This window comes from Talpa occidentalis, unplaced genomic scaffold (genome assembly GCF_014898055.3).
Source record: "Talpa occidentalis isolate TD23 unplaced genomic scaffold, MPIMG_talOcc4v2.1 talOcc4.5, whole genome shotgun sequence".
Lineage (NCBI taxonomy): Eukaryota > Metazoa > Chordata > Mammalia > Eulipotyphla > Talpidae > Talpa > Talpa occidentalis.
The window spans coordinates 94663220-94685255 of NW_023604861.1; the positions used below are offsets into that span (position 1 = coordinate 94663220).

Genomic DNA, 22036 nt, shown 5'->3' on the forward strand with positions numbered 1-22036 from the left:
CTGGGTTGCAAAGCTGCCCGCGGCCTCTGCGGCGCCGGTTCGATCCCCGGCTGCTCCCCGGCCACCGGAGGAGGGTCCCACATGGCGCGCAGACCTCTCCTGCCGCCCGCTGCTCCCCTCAGCAGTGTACTTCGGTCCTTCTGCCTGCTCTGCTCCCCGCTCTGGCTCTGGTGAATTCTCTCACCCTCCCGCACTTCTGACTGTACCCAGTGCATGTATAAACAAAAACAAACAAATAAATAAAGAAAGAAAGAAAATATGCCTCTATATATAAAAAAAAAAAAGAAATCCTTATCTGATTTCTGATCTTACAAGGGAAGTACTTAGGTTTCACCATTAAGTATGATGATAGCTTCAGATTTCTTTAGATGACGTATATGAGGTTGAGGAAGTTTCCTTCTAAAATTTTAGTTTACTGAGAGTACTTCTCAGGGATGTATATTGGATTTTGTCAAATGCTTTTTTTTTCAATATTTATATAGATGAACATGGTTTTCATTTTTAGTTTGTATTTTAAACTTGTTGATTGATTAATCTTACATTCCAGGGATAAACCTCATTTGATTATATAAATGTTTTATCCTTTTGATAAACTGTCCAATTCAGTTTGCTAACATTTTGGGTAGAATTTTTGTTCATGAGGGATATTGGTCTGTAGTCTTTTCCTTTTTTTTTTTTTTTAATTTTCTAGAGGCATGTCTTATTTATTTATTTATTATTTGTTTGTTTGTTTGGTTTATACAAGCACTGGGTACAGTCAGAAGCGCGGGAGGGTGAGAGAATTCACCAGAGCCAGAGCGGGGAGCAGAGCAGGCAGAAGAACCAAAGTACACTGCTGAGGGGAGCAGCGGGCGGCAGGAGAGGTCTGCGCGCCATGTGGGACCCTCCTCTGGTGGCCGGGGAGCAGCCGGGGATCTTACCGGCGCCGCAGAGGCCGCGGGCAGCTTCGCAACCCAGCGCTCAACCGCTGCGCCAACCGCTGCGCCACCGGGGAGGCCCTGTAGTCTTTTCTTGTAATGTCTTTGTCTTGTTTCACCTTGAAAGTAATCCTGGCCTCCTAAGATTAATTGGGAGCTATTTCTTTTCTTTGATATTTTTGGAAGAGCTTGTATAGACTTGGTTGTATGTCTTTAAATATTTGATAGAATTTACTTATGGCATCATCTCACCCTAAAGTTTCTTTAGAGGATGGTTTTGAACTATGCCGTTTTCCTAAATAGATACATGGCTACTTGAATTATTTATTTTTCCTTGCATGAGCTTTGGTAATTTTTGTCATTCAAGGAAATGTTCTGTTTAGGTTGTCATATTTATTGGCATAAGGTTTTTCAAATAGTCCCAGATTGTCTTTTCAATATTTGTTGAATCTGAAGTGACGTCCCTTTTTTGTTCTTGCTTTTTGTCATTTGTGTATTCCTTCCTTTTCCTCTAATGCCTGTCAAGAGGGTTTTTTTTAAATCAATTTATTGATTTTCTCCAAGAAACAACTTTTGATTTTATTGATTTCTCCATATTTTGTTTTCTATTTTATTGATTTATACTTTGATCTTAATGATTTGTTTTCTTCCTCTTTGGATTTAATTAGCTTTTCTTTTTTATTATATTTACTGAGGTAACATTATTTTACAACACTGTATATATTTTATTAATTTGTTTTTCTTTTTCTAGTGTTTTAAGGTCAATGTTATGAAACCTTTCTTCTGTTCAAATATAGGTATGTGATGCTATAAATTTCTCCCTAAAAATTGCCTTAATAGGTGCCTACAAATTTTACTTTGTAGTGTTTTTATCAGTTCAAAATAAATTTTAATTACCCTTTTAATTCTTCTTTCACCCATGTGTTGTTACTTAGAAGTCTGTCATTTAGTTTCTAAATATTTGGAGATTTTCAAAGATATTTACATTATTAATATCTGGTTTAATTCCATTATGATCAAAGAACATACTTTGTATAAATTGAATCATACTTTGCATGTTTGTAAGTTGTGATAGAAAAATTATAACTTAGTGACAACCAAAGGGAAATTATTATTTTCCAGGAAGTTCTCATAGTGAACCAAGGAACTATAATCTAATTCCCACTTTAATGCAAATTGACAAATATTTGTAGAATGTTGATTATATATGCTCAAGTCCTGAGTACTGCACATGTTACAAAATTAAGGAAAGCAAGGTGCCTGATCTCAAGCAGTTACAATCTAGTTATGAACTACTCATACTAGGAAAGACATGGTAAAATCCCAAAAATGGATTAAATGACAAGGGGGATTCAAAGATGTGAAGAATTAGGAAAGTTTCACAAAGTTTAGCACTACTTCCTGTAGCACTTAAGGGTATTAACAAAAAGGATCCAGATTTGACAGGTAGAGATGTGGAAGCTGCTTCCCAGACAAAGGAAATAGCACAAGCTCAGAGAGAGGAAAATATAGTACAAGTTCAAGAAACTTAAGTTGGAGTTTTGGTGAGTGATGGGAGATAAAGCTGGATAACTTGCGAAATATATTATCAGACCTGAGGTTTTTAGCTTTAGTTAAAGGCATTTAGGTGGCATTTAGGTGCCACTGAGGTTTTTTGAGCAGAAGAGCCCTTTTCCTTCATCCTCCACTTTTGTCCATCAAGTTGTGATAGGGCTACATCCACCACATACCTCCGGGAAATGTCATGTGGCTGGAAATGTCACTGATTGCTTGTTTACAATGCTTTACTGCCTCCCACTCTGCATTTAGGATAAAACCAAAATTTATTTTCAGTCTTGCTTGACTATCTCATCTCCTACCATTTTTTCATTTTTATTCAGTAATTCTACCTCCACCAGTGTCTAATTGTTACGGGGAAAGGATGTCCTGAGCTAATTCCATGCAGGCTTTGTGGACTCCACCCCCACTCCAGACCAAAGCCATCAAGACACTGGGAAAGACAAATCCCGTCACCACCAAAGGGAAGGTGGCTGGGACCTGAGGGTGGAGTTAAGCAGCCAGGTTTGGTATAAAAACCAAACACGTGGGCCTTGGGGGGTCGCTCTCTCTCGCTAGCCTCCTGGCAGCCAGCTCTCAGAGTGCTTGCAGCCAGCTCTCAGAGTGCTTTTGGGATTCCAGATCAGCGGATCGGGTAGGACGCATTTAACACTTTGTCTCCCACTTTTCTCCCTGAGTTGTACATTTCCTCATTTGCCCTTCCCTTGTAAATAAACCTTTTATTAACCTTTCGTGTGTGCCTGCAGTGGAGTATTGATAAGTTCTTTTAAGCGCGTGGGTGAGGACCCACAGTCAGGCAACCCGTTTTGTATCGGGGCTACCCTATAACACTCTCACTTCCTCAGATGCATCTAGGGTTTCCCTCACTGGGGACCTTTGCATTTTCTGTTTGTTCTGCCTTGAACACTTTCCCAGCTCTTTGCATGGTGCAGCCTCTAAAGTGGCTCTGATCATCCCTGCCTCCTCCGATCATCCTTACATCCTTGTGTAACTCCTCCCCTGGGTTGAATTTAAATGCCTTGTGTTTAGCAAACAGAATGCAGTGGAGGTGATAGGTTTCAAAGTGAAGGTGATTCTCACTGGGGTGCATTCACTTACTTTCTCACTGGCACACTGTGAGGGAGGACAGCTGTCTTCTCTGAGCTGCCTTGTGGAGCGGCCCACATGACAAAAAAAAACGGTTGTCTCTAGCCAACAGCCAGCAAGGACCTGAAGCCTGCCAACAGCCCTGTGGGGGAGGTTGTAAGCTGATCCTTCCCCAGTAGAACCTTTAGCTGACTGCAGACCCAGCGCTAGCCTTGGGAGAGACCTTGAGCAGGAGACCCCCAGCCAAGTCATGCCTTGATCACTGACCCACAGAAACCATGAAATGAAAAACACTGGTTGTTTTAAGCTGTTAAGTTTTGGGGTAATTTTTTATGCAATAATAGTAACTAAAACAGGTGGCTGGCTCAGTCTCATCCTTCATGGCTCAGCTCAAATGTCACCTTCCCAGAGGCCTTTTCTAACCACCCTTACTCAAGTAAGTTTCTTCCTGCCTTGACTCTTCCCCAAGTCATTTTCTAACATAGTGTCCTGTTTTCTTTCTTCCATAGCACTTATTACCATCTTTAATTAATGCACGTACCTGTGTATTATCTGACATCCCACAACTAAAAGGTAGGTTCTGAAGGATAGGACTGTTGCCTGATTCATTCACCGCTCTCTCTCCAGCACTTAGAACAATGCCTGGCTTAAATACTTGCAGAATAAGTATAAGGGAGTACTAGTTCTGCATTATTTACTCTAGTTACCTGGTGTTTAACAGAGCCAAATTCCATGAATAGAGTATAATCTGTGCTTTGATAAGAACTTTGACAGCTAGCAAGGCCTAGCGCTGTTTTCAGGTTTTAGAACAAGATCTGCTTTTATTTTACAAATAAGGAAAGTCATTTGCCAGGGTCACAAAACTAGTAAGTGGTGAAGGTGAATTTGAACTAAGGTCGATCAGAGATCAAAGCCAATGCTGCTGCAAAAGTAAAAAATATTTAAAACAAAATAGCAGATCCAGGGGAACGGGAGGAAGTCGAATACCTGAAAGTCATGTACTAGTCCATGAACAGTTGAAGTAGAAGAAAACATGTGACCCTGGGCTGACTTAAAAACCTTCTGTGTATTGAAAGGATAAAGTGGGAAGCATACTAATCATAAAGAGTGTGTGAGAAAACTTCATTGTCATGGTAAATGTACCCACCTACCATGGTGTTCTCTGTCTACCTTCCCACCCCAGGTGGTTTTGCAGTTGAGGTATTTGAACCTCTCTCAGATAACTGTTGTCTGGCAGTAGATTTGTGTGAGTGCTGCAGATCTTGCTGCTCTGACAATTTGAGATGTAATGCCAGGCAGGAGCAACAAATAGTACATTACAAGATGTATAAAGACACAACACCGCTGCCCACCCCCTTACTCACTCATGCCCTTAGTCTCCCCATCAGCAGCATATAATAGAATATCATGATCCTGCCCAGAACTCCCACTGGGCTTTGTTTTCATATTCCAGCTCTTTTGTATACTAGTGGTATGACTTTGAGCAGCATACCTCTTGTGCAATTCAAAAACTCTCATTCTTACTTCTTATTTTGGCTATAGGTAAGAGTCCAGTTCCACACAAGGCTAGCTGGTGTAGTCTGACAGCATCTAAGCCACATGCCTCTTGATTTCTGTCCTGGGCTTTTCTAATGTTTTGTGGTAACAGGACTCTGCTCAACTCTCAGTCATGTATAGTTTGGAAGTATGTCACTTTACATATTGTGGGGTAATCTTTGATTGAGGCATGAGAGCCACATACAGCTGAGGTTAAATGCATTTTCTGTTTTCCTTGACGGACAATCTCAGAAGATCAAGTAACCAGTTTTCCCCAGTGCTGACCAACTCCATATGCATCAGTGTGTTAATTGTCTTTGCTTCCAAAGAATATGCAATGGAACACGGACAATTTGTTCAATAAATGGTGCTGAGAAAACTGGACCACCACATGCAAAAAATGAAACTAGACCACTGCCTCTCACCATGCACAAAAATCAACTCAAAATGGATGAGAGAACTGGACATAAGACCTGAAACCATAAAATATATAGAAGGAAATATAGGTAAAACACTGTAGGACATACATCACAATAACATCTTTAAAGACTGATCACCCACCCAAAGCAAAGCTAGTGGAGGAAAAGATAAACACCTGGGATTACATCAAACCGAAAGCTTCTGTTCAGCAAAAGAGTCATTAACCAAAACAGAGAGACACCCCACTGATTGGGAAAAAAATCTTTGCACTCCATTCAACAGATAAGGGACTGATCACAAAGATATACAAAGAACTCACAGGACTCTACAAAAACAAAATAAACAATCCAATCAAGAAATGGGCAGAATTTAAAAGACATTTCTCCAAAGAGGAAATGCAAATGTCCAACAGACATATGAAAAAATGTTCAACATCCCTTATCATCAGGGAAATGCAAATCAAAACCACATTGAGATACCATCTTACACCAGTGAGAATGGCACATATTAAAAAAACTAGCAACAACAAATGTTGGCGAGGTTGTGGAGAAAAAGGAACTCTCCTGCACTGCTGGTGGGAGTGCAAACTGGTCCAACCACTATGGAAAGCTGTCTGGAGTTTCCTCAGTCTAAAAATCGAGCTACCTTATGACCCAGCAATTCCCTAGAGATGTCTCCATACCTGATCTCCTATTTCCATTCCCTTTTCTATGTTAGCATTTCTTTAAATCATTTCCTTGGAATATTTCTCATCTGTCCAGATCCCTGTCTTCTCCTCCCTCTGACATCTCAGCTAATGGTATTACCCACCGGAAAAATAACATCTTCTGAAGCTGATCCCTGGCTTTGAAATGTACACTTCCTCCATTGAGACTAGCTCAAGCCAGTGTTGTCCATTAAGCCACAGTCAGTTGCCTTAGTCCATGCTGACAACCACCTTTTATAACACCCATACTAGTCTAAGTCCACATCTCTTAAATGCTTACATATCCTTACACATTTAGTTACACAATTGTATGTGAATAGGCTATTCTTTCAACTTGTGGAGAGAGATTTAAGGCAATGGCATGGAGCGGGAATCCAGGCAGAGACTGGTAGTCTCCTTGAATTGAGAAAATGGAATTCAGAGTATGTGAAAACAATAGGCACTAGAATCTGCAGAATTATAGAGTATCAAGGGGGAAAGAGTTTCACAGAGAGACTCTAAAAACATGCAGAGGCAGCTCCATGAGGATTGATCAGTATGTGTGCATGAGAAAGCTATCCAAAGCCAGGTAGAGAACCAACACACAATTTACAGGTAATAGTAACTGGCATTCACACAGGGACTAGTGCCTCTTTCTACCAATCAGGGTACTGGGTATCATAGAAAGGCGTGTGCTACCTCAGTAGGGGAATAATTACCTTTAAACTGAGCATTGATCTGGCCCCACATGACAAATCATGAAAGCAAGACCTGAAAGTACTATATATAGAAGCCTAATCACCCCACCTATCTATTAATGGCTTAGTGGATCTCCTTCTAGAACTTTTTTTTCTCATTCAACTTTGTTTTAATGAGCCTCAAATTCCTGTGACAGATTTGTGGTTGTTTCCATTAAAATGAACTTATTTTAAAAACTAATAAAATGGTTACAAGTAAACACCAAAAACAATGTTCAATAAAATATTTTACTTCTGAAGGTTTTATAATGTATTGTTATCATTAACCAGTTTTTTACTATTAACCTTAATTAAACCAATTCAGACAAAAAATTCAGAGACTCCTCTTCCACTACTGATTAAAACTAGGGTAGCAGGTATTGGGGGTAATATTCCTTTAGCCTTTTTTTTTTAATAGAGGCATGTTTTATTTATTTATTTGTTTGTTTGTTTGTTTTGTTTATACAAGCACTGGGTACAGTCAGAAGCGCGGGAGGGTGAGAGAATTCACCAGAGCCAGAGGGGAGAGCAGAGCAGACAGACTGATGAAGTACACTGCTGAGGGGAGCAGCGGGCGGCAGGAGAGGTCTGCGCGCCATGTGGGACCCTCCTCTGGTGGCCGGGGAGCAGCCGGGGATCGAACCGGTGCCGCAGAGGCCGCGGGCAGCTTCGCAACCCAGCGCTCAACTGCTGCGCCACCGGGGAGGCCCTCCTTTAGCCTTTTGAGCCCACTGGGTAGACTTGGTGACCTTGATGGCACCAGATGCCATCTTACCCACTTTGATGGTGTTTTGATGACACCCACAGCAACTGCCTGTCTCATGTTGTGATTGGTAATACTACATTAGAGAAGGCTAGTCAGAGAAGCTCTCAACACACATGAGCCTGCCAGGAATCATCTCAATGATAGTAGCATCACCAGATTTTAAGAACTTGGGGCCATCTTCCCAACATTTTTTCCAGAATGACGATGAATCTTCTCCTTCAGATCAGCAAACTTGCAAACAATGTAAGCTGTGTGACTCACAGCTGTGAGCTGTGTGCACCAGCATAGATGCTTATCCAGCATGGAGTTGGGCTGAATGATTCAGAAGAATCACCTAGGCTGTGAAGCCAGCTGATTCCATTGGTGGAATTTTTGCTGTCACAGTCACATTGCCATAGCGAATATCTTTGACAGACACATTCTTTTTTTTCTTTCTTTAAAGATTTATTTATTCACGCACACAAGAACTGGAGTACAGGCCAGATGTGCGGAAGGGTGAGAGGATTCATCAGAGACAGAGCAGGGAGCAGAACAGGCAGAAATACACTGACTGAAATACACTGCTGAGGGGAGCAGTGGGTGAGACAGGAGAGGTCTGCCACACCATGTGGGCATCTCCACGGCTGGCCGGGATCGAACCCATGCTGCAGAGGCTGCAGACAGCTTCAAAGCATTGCACTCAACCACCTGTGCCACCAGGGAGGCCCGACAGACACATTCTTGACACTGAAGTCTATACTGTCTAGGAAGAGCTTAACTTAAAACTTCATGGTGCATTTTAACAGTCTTGACTTTAGTTTAACATTGACTGAAGCAAAGGTGACCGCCATGCCAAGTTTGAGAACACCTATCTGAACTCAGTCCATAGGGACAGTCCCAATACAACCAATTTTGTAGATGTCCTGGAGGGGCTGGCACAAAGTCTTGTCAATTGGACAAGTTGGTGGCAGGATGCATCCAGAGCCACCAAGGCATGTTAGCACTTGGCTCCGGCATGTTGTCACCATTTCAACCAGAAATTGGCACAAATGTTTCTGTGTCAGGGCTGTGTCAGTTTTCTTTATGAAAGTGCTAACTTCCCTAACCATTTCCTTATATCTCTTCTAGCTGCAGGGTGGCTCAGTAGAACCCATTTTGTTAACACCAACAATTAGTTCTTTCCCATCCAGTATGTAATTTTTGGTGTCAGTTCAGAATGCCTTTGTCTCCTCAGCTTCTTCTGTTAATAATCTTTTCCTTGGTTATAGCAGTGGCTAATAATATTATTTCATCCCTCTAACCACAGTGACTGTTCTAGGGATGGGGACAGGACCCCAGTCAGGACAATCAGGCTCCTTTAGCCAAACATTTTCTAACTGGATTCACCTTCTTTTCTTCCCTTTTTGTCACTGACTATTTTGGCAATGGGTCCAGAATTGTTTGAGGGCATGTTTCCGTTTGCCAGGGAATGTCTATCTTCAGGAGGGGGGCTTCAGTGCAAGTTTTGCAAGTATGAATTAGTTATGAGGTGATTGATTAATCAGAGGACATGATCTGTGTGATGTACCAACTGCTGTTGTAATAAGCTATCTAGAACTATCAAGGAGAGGAAAAAGTGTAGTTGGAAGCAACACCAGCTACAAGGTCTGGGTGACTTCACGCTTTGCTTATACGTGCAATGGGTTATAAAGAATATGTGCAGGGGCCTCCCTGGTGGCGCAGCGGTTGAGCGCTGGCTAGCGAGGCTGCCTCTGCAGCACCAATCCGATCCCCGGCCCCCAGACGAGGGTCCCACAGGGCGTGCAGACCTCTCCTGCCAAGCCCACTGCTCCCCTCAGCAGTGTACTTCGGTCCTTCTGCTTGTTCTGCTCCCCGCTCTGGCTCTGGTGAATTCTCTCACCCTCCCGCGCTTCTGACTGTACCCAGTGCTTGCATAAATAAATAAATAAATCTTAAAAAAAAAAAAGAATGTGTACAGGCTGTGCTGGCTGTGTAAGGATGGTAGAGATAGTAAAAGAAGGGTCATTAGTCTTGAATAAGAGATACATGCAATATGGAAATAAAAGACAATTATAAACCAGAACGCCTTCAATTTATATAAGGCTAATATTATTGATGGGAAGTGTTAGAATAAAATAATATAGGTCACTAAATGTGCTGCTTCATGGTAAGAAAAGAAAGAATCCTATAGGAAACTAAAGAGGTGAGAGAAAAGTCTTATTTAAATTTAAATCTAAATCTATTGGGCCTCCCCGGTGGCGCAGCGGTTGAGCACTGGGTTGCGAAGCTGCCCACGGCCTCTGTGGCGCCGGTTCGATCCCCGGTTGCTCCCCAGCCACCAGAGGAGGGTCCCACATGGCGCGCAGACCTCTCCTGCCGCCCGCTGCTCCCCTCAGCAGTGTGCTTCGGTCCTTCTGCCTGGTCTGCTCCCCGCTCTGGCTCTGGTGAATTCTCTCACCCTCCCGCGCTTCTTACTGTACCCAGTACATGTATAAACAAAACAAACAAGTAAATAAAAATCATAAATAAATAAAAATACATGCCTCTTAAAAAAATAAAAAATAAAAAAAGTTAAAAAAATAAATTTAAATCTATTTTTTAAAATAAAAAATATAAAAAATAAAATTTAAATTAAAAAAAGTTAAAGGAACAATGAAAAAAATTTAAATCTATTAGAGCACCAATATAAAATGTAATTTTTTTAATTCAAAACAGTCAAACAACAGCAATTTCATATAGTTTTCCCTAATATACAGGCTCTGTCTTTTGTTAAGTCAAATAAGAACCAAAATGCTTCCTGTGATATTGAACAACTAATACAATTTAATTACGAAGTTCGTGTTTAAGTTCCCAGGAGCTTAACCTTTCATTTCAACTAGTGGCCTTTGGGAATAGTTTAGGGATAGGTGTTTGCAATGGATGTTGAAGACTACTTGGCTTAGTGATGGTGATGGCTTAGAAAAATATTCAAGGCCAAGGGCAGTAGCTTAAGTAGGAGAATGGATTCAAAACAGTGAGTACTGTCTGCTGCCTTTTGTATAAGGAAGGAAAAAAGGTGCATATTATGTACCTGTATAGATTTAAAATTTTTCTGTATACTCACAAGAAACTAGTATCAGTGGTTGACTATTTGTAGTCCGATATGGAATCCAGATAGATAGGGTACCAGGGCAAGGAAAATTTTGCTACTTAGAGTAGAGTGTAAGATCCAAGAGAGAATTTAATGGACTGGGCTACTTGTACTTTAGTTTCTAGGAAATGGAAAGTCATGAAAAATTTTAAACATAAGAGTGACATAACCCTTAATCCTTCATGGAAGGGTTAAGAATTGGCTCGGCAATGTATGAAGTGCAAGAAATGTTACATTATTTTGTGTTCCAAAATCAAATCAAATTGCCTTCATCCCCCATTTGCCAGAGTTGGCCCTAAAACCCAGCTTAGTTGGAGATGGCAGTGGGAAGGAATAGTCTCAGCACTCCAATCCCATTAGGATTGTATGGAAATTCTAGGAGCTCATGGTTCTGTATTATGCTAATGCTGTCCTCACGGAATGCATTAGAAGTTTTCCCTCTGCTTTTATTTTCCGGAAGAGACTGTCGAAAATTGGTATGATTTCTTCCTTAAATGTTTTTCATTTAAGGAATTCACGAGAGAAACAATCTAGGTCTGCTGCATTCTAATTCTGGAAAGTTTAGGTATTGATTTAACTTCATTAATAGATATAAGGCTATTCATTAGATTAGCAGAGGGATGGGGCAGAAGCAAAAAGTAGAGAAAATGAAAAAAACTGATTGAGACAAGAACTGAAGATTCATTCAGGAAAGTAGTTTTGAGAACAAATGGGTTAGTAGTGAGCAGAACAAGGAAGATTACTACATTTAAGTGGGCAGTATGTGGAGATTCCGAGAAGAGCTATTTCAGGAGACTGTTGATCTGTGGAGACAGAACTATTCATTACTTAAAATGTACCATTTGATTTTTGTGTGTGAATAATATCCTTCATAATTTCTCATGAAAATAACACTACCACCCTGTTTCAATGTCATGATGTCTTTTAGCTGGTTGTACCTTTCTGGACTGCCATAATCAGGAAATTGATTTGGAAAAAAGGAGCTTAAATTATCCATAATCCTTGGGATCATGAAACCAATGGTAAACAAAGAAGATAAACATTATATGAATGAGCTTAGTGGAATTTAGGATGTAAAAAATTAGATTTACATTCTTATCTCATGAAATATATTCACACCACACTAAACCCAAATGTGGAGATGAAAATAATCTGATGAGTATTTAAAATTTATGTAGTTATTAAATTCCTCAAAAATCAGGGCATTAAAAACAATAACTAAGAAGTCTTGTTCTTTACTACAGTTGTTTGTAGAATGCTATTCAGATAGCTTAAGTATTAGTGACATGAGATTCTATACTTTTTTTTCATAACAAAGAACATTACTCTTTTCCTTTTGTTCAAACCAATAAGAAAAGGTTACTATAGTTACAAATATCAATAGGATACAGTCCCTGTCTATAATGAGATGAGACTTTTGGGGGCTTTGTGAGGCAATGAATGTATTTTTCATGCGGGAGAAATGTAAATCACTGGACCAGAATGTGGACAATAGTAGGCAGTCTTCAAGATGGCACCCAAAGATCCCAGACTGCTCTTATTCTTGCTCTTGTGTAATCCCCTCAGCGTGACTGTAGGCTGGACCTAGTGACTCACTTCTAACAAACACAATGGAGGAAAGGTGAGGGATGTCTCTTCTGAGATGAGATTATAAAAATTTGGTACTTTTGTCTTGCTCACCCTCTCTTGATTGCTCATTTGCTGGAAGTCAGTGGCCATTTTGTGAGTTGCCCTTTGGAGAGGCATAGTGGGCAAGGCACTGAGGGCAGCCTCTGACCAGCTGAAGCTTCAGTTCAGTAATCCATGAGGACCTTAATCCCACCAACAATCATGGGATCCTCCCCTAGTTGAGTCTTCAGATGATGGCAGACCTAGTAAATACTTTGATTACAGCCTCATGAGAAACTCTGAGCCAGAGGACCTAGATAGTTGCTCCCAGATTCCTGACCCACAAAAGCCATAAGACAGTGTTTGTTGCTTTAGTCATTAAGTTTTTGAATAGTTTGTTATTTAGCAATAGATAACTAACACTGCCCTCAAGTAACTTATAGTCTAAGTGAAATATACATATAAGGTAGTAGTTAAAATTTATATAGTGTTTATTATATACCAGACACTTTTCTAAGTATTTTACATATATTAATTTAATCTTCATAATAACTGAGTTAAGCATTACTACTATCACCATTTTATAGATGAGGAAATTGAGGCAACAAAAGGTTAAATAATTTATAGTCACATAGTAGAGCTGAGATTGACACCTAAGCAGGATTGGAAACTTTAAAGGAATTCTTTCTAAGCAGGTGGAATAGCATATGGCTAAGGTGTGAGGGCATAAAATGACATAATACTCACCAATGACATATGTTACTCTTCCTTTCAAATGAATGTGTCAATAGTAAGTTATGCAGTCCTCTTTATATTCTGACATTTACTTCTCTTGGTAAATATGATCTTCTCTGATTTCTACTAAGCCATTATTAAGAAAAAAAGAGTAATGCCTGATTTTCAATCATGGGAGGACTCGCAATGAGCTGAGTCGCAAAATTACCTCACTCATTTCAACATGCAGAGTGATTCAGAGGATTAATAATGGAGTCTTCTGTAGCAACAGCAGCTCAATGTTTATATACTTCTCACGTGCTGTCCACTAGAGAGTGCTCAACAACCACAGTGCTCTTCCTGCCCTTGGTACAATGAGGAAGATTAGTTATATGTTTGGGAACTATAATCATGTTTCTGTAATTAAATGTACTTTTAATAATCTTGCCATGTGGTTGAGCGCAGCACTGTGAAGCTGTCTGCAGTCTCTGCAGTGTGGGTTCTATCCCAGCGGGCCTGCGAGGGTCCCACATGGCGCGGCAGACCTCTCCTGTCACAATTACTACTCCCCTCAGCAGTATATTTCGTCAGTCTGCCTGTTCTGTTCCCCACTCTGTCTCTGGTGAATCCTGTCACCTGTTGCCCTGTACCCCGATTCTTGTATAAATAAGTAAATAAATCTTTAAAAAAATAATTATCTTGCCATAGATCCAAAAACCTAGTGAGTATTTGGTAGCAAAAATGAAGAGAACAGAAAAAGGAGGATTAAACAGAACTCTGATTTAGTCACTGGAAAAAATCGACTAGGTAGCACTGAAAACAGAAAGAAGAGCCTATAGAGGTAATAATTAGGTATATTAAACAAATGGTTGCCTTTCTCATTCATTATCTTAATTATTTTCAAAGTACAGCTTAAAAATTGTTCTTTGAGATAATTATAGATACAACTTACAAGAAATAAAGCAGAGATCCTGCATAGCACAATAGCACAACCAGGAATTAAGGTTACAACAATATATCAAATTTATTGTTTTTACAGTTTTATTTGCACTCATTCCTTTGTGTGCACATGTGTGTGTGAACTTATTCCTATGCAATTTTATTATATATGTAGACTAGTGTGGCCACCATAATCAAGGTGCAGAAGAATTTCATCACAAAGATCCCTCATGTTACACCTTTGTAGTTACAGCTATTCCGTCTTTCTTACTCTAATCCCAGGCAACCTCCAATCAGTGCTCCATCTCTATAAAATTTGTCTTTCAAGATTTGCTCTCTCTATATAAATATATATAAACCTATATATATATATATATATATATATATATATATATAAACCTCTCTCTATATATAAACCTTTTGAGACTGGCTTTTTTTGGTCACTTGATATAATTCCCTTAATATTCATCCATGCCATTCTGTGTATTAATAGTTCATGCCTTTTACTGATGAGTAGTATTCCAGGATATGTATGGATGTATCAGTTTAACCATTCACCTATTGAAGGACATTTGGATTGCTTCTTTCTGGGGGCTATCACAAATAAAACTTTTGCAAACATTTGTGTACAGGTTTTTGTGTGACTAAGGTTCTCATTTCTCTGGAACGAACGCCCAGAATTACAACTGCTGGATTATGTGGTAAGTGTATATTTAGTTTTGTAAGAAACGACAGAGCACCTGCATCTTTCTACATTCCCACCAGCAATGAGTGATTCAGTTTCCTTGCATTCTTGCCAGCATTTGGTAAATCACTATCTTTCATGTTAGTCATTCTGATAGGAGATAATATCTCACTGTGGTTTAAATTTATATTTTGCTAATTGCTAATGATTGTTGAGCAGTTTTTTACGTACTTTTGCCATCCCTAGATCCCTTTCAGTGATAAGTATGTTGATGTCCTTTGCCCTTTTTCTGATTGGATTTTTTTTATTTATTTATACAAGAACCAGGGTACAGGCCACATTCGCGGGAGGGTGAGAGGATTCACCAGAAACAGAGTAGGGAGCAAAATAGGCAGATTGACCAAAGTACGCTGCTGAGGGGAGCAGCGGGTGAGACAGGAGAGCTCTGCCACACCATTTGGGTCTCTCCCTGGCCGGCCAGGATCAAACCCGCGCTGCAGAGGCTGCAGACAGCTTCACAGTGCCGTGCTCAACTGCCTGTGCCACCAGGGAGGTGGATTGTTTTTGATATTGAGTTTTGGGAGTTTTATATTCTAGGTGCACATCTTGCCAGGTATGTGGTTTGAAAATACTTTTTCTCAGTTGTTTGTCCTTTTCACAAAGTTTTTAATTTTGATGAAGTCCAATTTATCAATTTTTCTTTCTACGGATTGTGCTTCCGATGTCAAATCAAAGAATTCTTTGCTTACCCCTAGATCACAAAGATATTTGCCCACACTTTAAAAAAAAGTTTAACATTTTATGTTACCTGTGTTACATTTAAGTCAGTAATCCATTTTGAAATAAGTTTTATAACACTAGGAGACTTAGGTTGAAGTTCTTTCTGTTTTGAGGGGGGAGAAGCTGGGGGTGAGAAACCGTCGATTACTTTACCACTATTACTAAAGAGGCTACCTTTCCTTTAATGAATTTCTTTTGTACCTTTGTTAAAAATCATCTGAGCATGGGCCTCCCTGGTGGCGCAAGGGGTTAAGATGCAGCCTATGAAACTCTCCGCAGCCACTGCAGCACGAGTTCCACATGGCACAGCAGACCTCTCCTGACTCACCCCCTGCTCCCTTCAGCAGTGTATTTCTGTCGATCTGCCTGTTCTGTTCCCCACTCTGTCTCTGGTGAATCCTCTCACCCCCCACACCTCTGGCCTGTACCCCAGTTCTTGAATGCATAAATAAATAAATCTTAAAAAAATCATCTGAGCATATTTGTGTGGGCCTATTCCTGGGTTCTCTAATTTCTTATTTCATTGATCTTATGTGTCTATCCCCTGCCAAAACCATGCATTCTTGGTTACTATAGAGACACACACACATACAAACACACTTAACTCTAATATTTTTCACTGATGCTATCTTGGTTAACAACACTTTATATGATTTAGGGGTATAGGCTCACACCTCTTCAGATGTATGTTACTACATCACGCCCACCTCCCGTAATCTTCCATCATGGTCCATTTGGCCCCTTTCGCCCTTTCCTCCTCATATTCACCCTCCACCATCTAGTAGTTTCAATTTACTGTAGCTATATATTAATTCTTAACATTGGGTAGAGTGATTCCTTCCATTGTCTTCCTTTTCACAATTATTTCTAGCTATTCTATTTTTTTTAAAGATTTATTTATTTATTTATTTATTTATTTATTTATTTATTTATTTATTTATTTATACAAGCACTGGGTACAGTCAGAAACGTGGGAAGGAGAGAGAATTCACCAGAGCCAGAGTGGGGAGCAGAGCAGGCAGAAGGACCGAAGCACACTGCTGAGGGGAGCAGCGGGCGGCAGGAGAGGTCTGCGCGCCATGTGGGACCTTCCTCTGGTGGCCGGGGAGCAGCCAGGGATCGAACCGGTACCGCAGAGGCTGCCCGCAGCTTCACAACCCAGCGCTCAACTGCTGCACCACCAGGGAGGCCCTATTTCTAGTTATTCTAGATCCTGTGCCTTTATGTATAAATTTTATAACAAGTGGGTTTGTTATAAAATTTTCTGGTGAGATTTTTCACTAGAATCCATTAAATCTATGATAATCAATTTAGGGAGAATTAACATCTTTACTGAGTCTTCCAATTTATGAATACAGTATTTTTATGCATTTATTTAGATTTTTTTATTTCTTTCATTAACATTTTGAAAATTTCAGAATATAGATCCTATATTTGCTTTATTAGATTTATATGTAATTTTATTTGGAGCAACTGTAAATGGCATTGCATTTTTAATTTGTTTCTATGTGTTCACTATTAGTATATAGAAATGCAGTTAATTTTTATGTGCTGACCTTGCATCTTATGGCCTTTCTGTACTTATTAGACCTAGGATTGATTGATTGATTGATTGATTGAGTGTGTGTGTGTGTATGTGTGTGTGTGGTGTATTCCTTGGAACTTTCTGCTTGGATACTAATACCATTGGTAAATAGATATAGTATTATTTCCTCCTTTCCAATCTGTAGGCCTTGCCTATTCTTTCTCTCTCTCTCTTTTATTGAACTAGCTACAATTTCAGTCATTTCATGAGAGTGGGATTAGTGAACGTCCTACCACATCTTAGGAAAGCGCATTCAGTGTTTCATCGGTGTAGTGGCAGGAAGGGCCAATGAGCAGGTTATCTATGATCCAGCAGATGGGTAAAGGAGGAGTCCTGGAGCCCTAGGTGGCTTTCTCAGGCTTTTACTGAGATTTTGCATGTAGTGTGGCAACAGGTACATGGCAGGCAGGGGTGCCTATCCTCCTCCTGGCCCCGGCAAGTCTTCACTCTGGCTTCTCTGGTTTCTTTCTCCCCTTCTCTTTTTCCTGCTTCTCCTTCTCTTGGTGACTATCTCAATACTCCTCCCATGGCCCACAGAAGTAAACAATACAGCTTACAACAGTGTAACTACTGCAGGTGCCCCATCAGGCAGGGCAATTCTAATGGTGGGAGCGCAGAAAAGCCTGAAAACCATTTACCCTACAATCAGTAAGTATGAGGTTAGCTGTAAGTTTTTGAATATATATATATATTTTAAATATTTATTTATTTATACAAGAGCCAGCGGTACAGGCCAGATTCGCGGAGGGTGAAAGGATTCACCAGAGACAGAGCAGGGAACAGAACAGGCAGACTGGCGAAATACACTGCCGAGGGGAGCAATGGGCATGACAGGAGAGGTCTGCCGCGCCATGTGGGATTCTCGACGGCCAGCCGGGATCAAACTGGTGCTGCAGAAGCTGTGGACAGCTTCACAGTGCTGCGCTCAACCACCTGCACCACCAGGGGAGTCCCTGAATATATTTTTTAAACAAGTTTAGGTTTCTAAAAAGGGTCCTACTTTACTGAGTGTTATGGTGGTAGGTGGTGTCAAATGTTGTTTCAGCATCAATTAATATGATCATATGATTTTTCTTCTTTATCCTGTTGACATGGTGAACTACATTGTTCAGTTTTTGAATGCTGAGCCAGCCTGGAATAAACCCTATTACAGCAAACCAGATTTACATGCCAGGAATAAAGCCTCCTACATCATGGTATATAAACCTGTTCAAATACAGTTGTAATCATATTATTATAATATTTTGTGTTATTTTGTAATATTCTGTATTATATTATAATATTTTGTATTATAATATTTTATAATCATATAATTATAATCATAATATTTTGTGAATATTTTTGCAATTAAATTCATGAGAGATACTTGTCTTTCAAAAGTTTTCTTCTGGCTTACTGTTGTGGGTTTTGGTATCAGGGATATACAAACTTCATAAAATGAAATGGGAAGTATTCTGTCCCCTCATATTTTCTGGAAGAGACTGTGTAGAGCTGGTATTAATTCTTCTTTGAAGGTTTGGCAGAATTCTCCAGTGAACCATGTGAGCTTAGAGATTTACTGTTTGAGAGTTTTAAAATTATGAATTCAATTTCCTCAATAGCTACAGGGCTATTCAAATGATGTATTTCTTATTAAGCAAGTTGTGTTTTTCAGAATTGATTTAGTTCATCTAATGTTAACTCTATATGTATATAGCTGTAGCAGTATTTCCCTTTTAACCTTTTGATGTCTGCAGGTCTGTAGTGATACCCTGTTTCTTTTTTTTTTTTTTTTTTAAATATTTATTTATTTATTTATTTATTTATGCAAGCACTGGGCACAGTCAGAGGCACAGGAGGGTGAGAGAATTCACCAGAGCCAGAGAGGGGAGCAGAGCAGGCAGAAGGACCGAAGTACACTGCTGAGGGGAGCAGCGGGCGGCAGGAGAGGTCTGCGCGCCATGTGGGACCCTCCTCCGGTGGCTGGGGAGCAGCCAGGGATGGAACCGGCGCTGCAGAGGCTGCGGGCAGCTTCGCAACCCAGCGCTCAACCGCTGCGCCACCGAGGAGGCCCATGATACCCTGTTTCATTCTCAAAATTGATAGTGTTTTCTTTCTTTTACTCTGTGTCGATCTTTCTAGAAATTTATTAATTTCCTTTTCCTGATTTTCTCTAGTTTCCCCATCTCCAACTTTATTGATATCTGCTCTTATATTTATTGCTCCTTCCTTCTGCTTGTCCTGAGTTTATTTTGTGCTTCTTTTCTCAGTTTCTTGAGGTGAGACTTTTTTGACCCATGCATTATTGAAAAGTATGTTGGCTTGTTTCCAAGTGATTGGAGATTATCTTTTTTTTTTTTTTACTCCTAGTTTGATTCCATTGCGCTTGGACAACATACTTAGTATGACTTAAATTCTTCTAAGTTTAGTGAGATTTATTATATCCTTGCTGATTTTCTGTCAATTGTTGAGAGGGGTGTTGAAGTCTCCAACCAATATTTTGAATTTATACACAATGTTAATTTGATATATCCATATATTATAAAATGGTTACAACCTTTGTGGTAATTTTTAAAATTTTGGTAAAATATACATGAAATTTATCATTTTAGCCATTTTAAGAGTATAATTTAAAAACAAATGAAAAACAAAAAGATAAAGAGTACAATTCAGTAGCATTAAGTATATTCACAATGTTCAGTCATCATCACTACCTATTTCCAGAACTTTTTCATCAATTCAAGCAGAAACTCTGTACCTATTAAGCAATAACTCCTTCATATTCTCTATTTTTACTTTTCTTTGTATAGTTTTTCTAGTGTTTGTTCTACATTATATATTATTATCTATTAATTATCTATATTATCTAGTGTTTGTATTACATTATATATACTTATCACAGTTACTGATGTCATTATACCAGTTCAAGTACAGAAACTTTACCTCCATTTATATCTTTGCCTTCCCTGTTCATCATTGTTTTAACTATTTACTGTACATACATTCAGGACCACATCAAGTAATATGGTAATTTTTATTTTCATTGTTGATTTAGAAATCAGGAAACTCAAGAGAGTTTAACTTTGTAGAGATATAAACTTTGTAGAGATATAAACTTTGTATATATCCATATTTTTGCTATGTTCGTTTCTCCTAATGTTCTAAAATTCCTATTTAAATCTATTTTTTCTGTTTACTTTTTCCATTTGTTTCTTTTCGGTTTGCCTGCTGGTGAAAAATTGTTTTAGCTTTCCTTTACCTGAGAATGTCTTCATTTCCCTTTTATTACTAAAGGAAATCTTCACTGGATATAGGGTTTTGTTTTGACAATTCTTCAGTTTTAAAACTTGAAAAATGTCCCATTTCCTTCAGGCCTCCATGGTTTCAGGTGAAAAAAATCTACTGTAATTTGTATTGGTGTTCCGCCATTAGTAATGCATCATTTCTCTCTGGCTGTGTTTAAGATATTTTGCCTTTAATTTTCAGAAGTGTAATTGTGTCATGTGCCTTAGAGTGGATTTCTTTAAGTTTATCTTAATGGGGATTTGCTTAACTCCTTGAATCTGTGTGTTTTTTTGTCTTTAGCCAAGTTAGTAAAATTTTGAACTACTATTTCTTTGAATACTTTCTCAGTCCTTTTCTTCTGTGACAACAGGAATGTCCTACAGGTTGCTGAGACTGTTAATTTTACTCTAGACTATGTTCTCTTTGTTATTCAGATTGGGTAAGTTTTATTGGTCTGTTCTTCAAGTTCACAGTTTTTACTTTGCTATCTTCTCTCTATTATTGAGCCCACACAGCAAGTTTTTAATTTTATTTATATATTTGTCATTCTCTAATTTCCATTTAGTTCTTTTTATAAATTCTATTTTCTTGAAGAGAATTTGCAAATGATTGATAAAGTATTTTTGTGATGGTAGTTTTAATTATCAGATAATTCTAACATTTGATTCATCTCATTGTTGGCATGTCTTTTCTCATTTGTGTTGTGATTTTCTCGGTTCTTGGATTAGTAAAAAACCTTTTTAATTGTATCCTGGATGTTTTGGATATTATGCTATGACACTCTTGATCCTATTTATTTATTTTTTTAGCTGGCAATTCCACTGTTGAGATTTAGCATCATGGGCTGTTGGGTGTATAAAATGAGCTTCTCTCTGAGTCCTGCTAACATCAACTTGGTAAAAGTGGAGCACTGACTCACATTGCATTGATGCGAATGGGTAGGCGGAAGTTCAGCGCTCCTCTTCCCAGTGTAAATGGGGGTCTCAGTTACCACTGTCTTGTTACCTCACTGTGGAGGTATAAACTCAGTTCTCTGTTCAATCTGTTCTTATCACCTTCCAGGGGAAATGGAGCATCATTCACTTTTGTCAGGCAGATGTAAGGTCAGACCCTGCTCAATCCTGCTAAAAGGAACTAGAGTGCAGCGTCCTATATCCTGCAGAGGAGCAGGAGCGCAGAGTCCTGTATCCATGGATTAAGTAAGTTGACTAGAAATTTAACTTCCTGTTCAGTTCTGTTGAAACCATGTTGGGGGGTCATGTGGATGTAATTTCTCTGTGGTTGGTTGGAGTAGAACAGATACTGCTAAGATTTTCTATTATTACACTACCTTCTTTCCCATCCTTTGATTAGGGAAAACAGACATTTCTTGGAGATTTTTATTGTGTGTGCCTGTTTGTAGTGCTGGTTTTTCAGTGCCCAGATATGAGAGGAAATAAGGAAACGCAGGGAACTTAGCATTATGTCGTTCCTATGCTATCTAACTTCTATCTTTCAAAATATTTATCTACTTGTTTTTTGTTATTATGTCCAGAGACTTTTTAGGAAACAGGATTACTTCCTGGATTCTCGCCCAGGTTGTGAAAAGTCATGAATCTTGTAATTTAGCAATTTATAACCTAGACACTGCCCTGCACACAGTTCCATA

General features: G+C 39.2%; 1 long non-coding RNA gene across 1 annotated transcript; it reads left to right on the forward strand.

The window, feature by feature from the left end:
• The first annotated feature begins 977 nt into the window (after nt 1-977).
• LOC129146907 (uncharacterized) lies at nt 978-14767 on the forward strand. The gene is made up of 4 exons (XR_008554270.1): nt 978-1013; nt 1669-1714; nt 4070-4133; nt 14707-14767. It is a non-coding gene; the product is annotated as an uncharacterized LOC129146907 (long non-coding RNA).
• Nucleotides 14768-22036: the final 7269 nt, after the last annotated feature.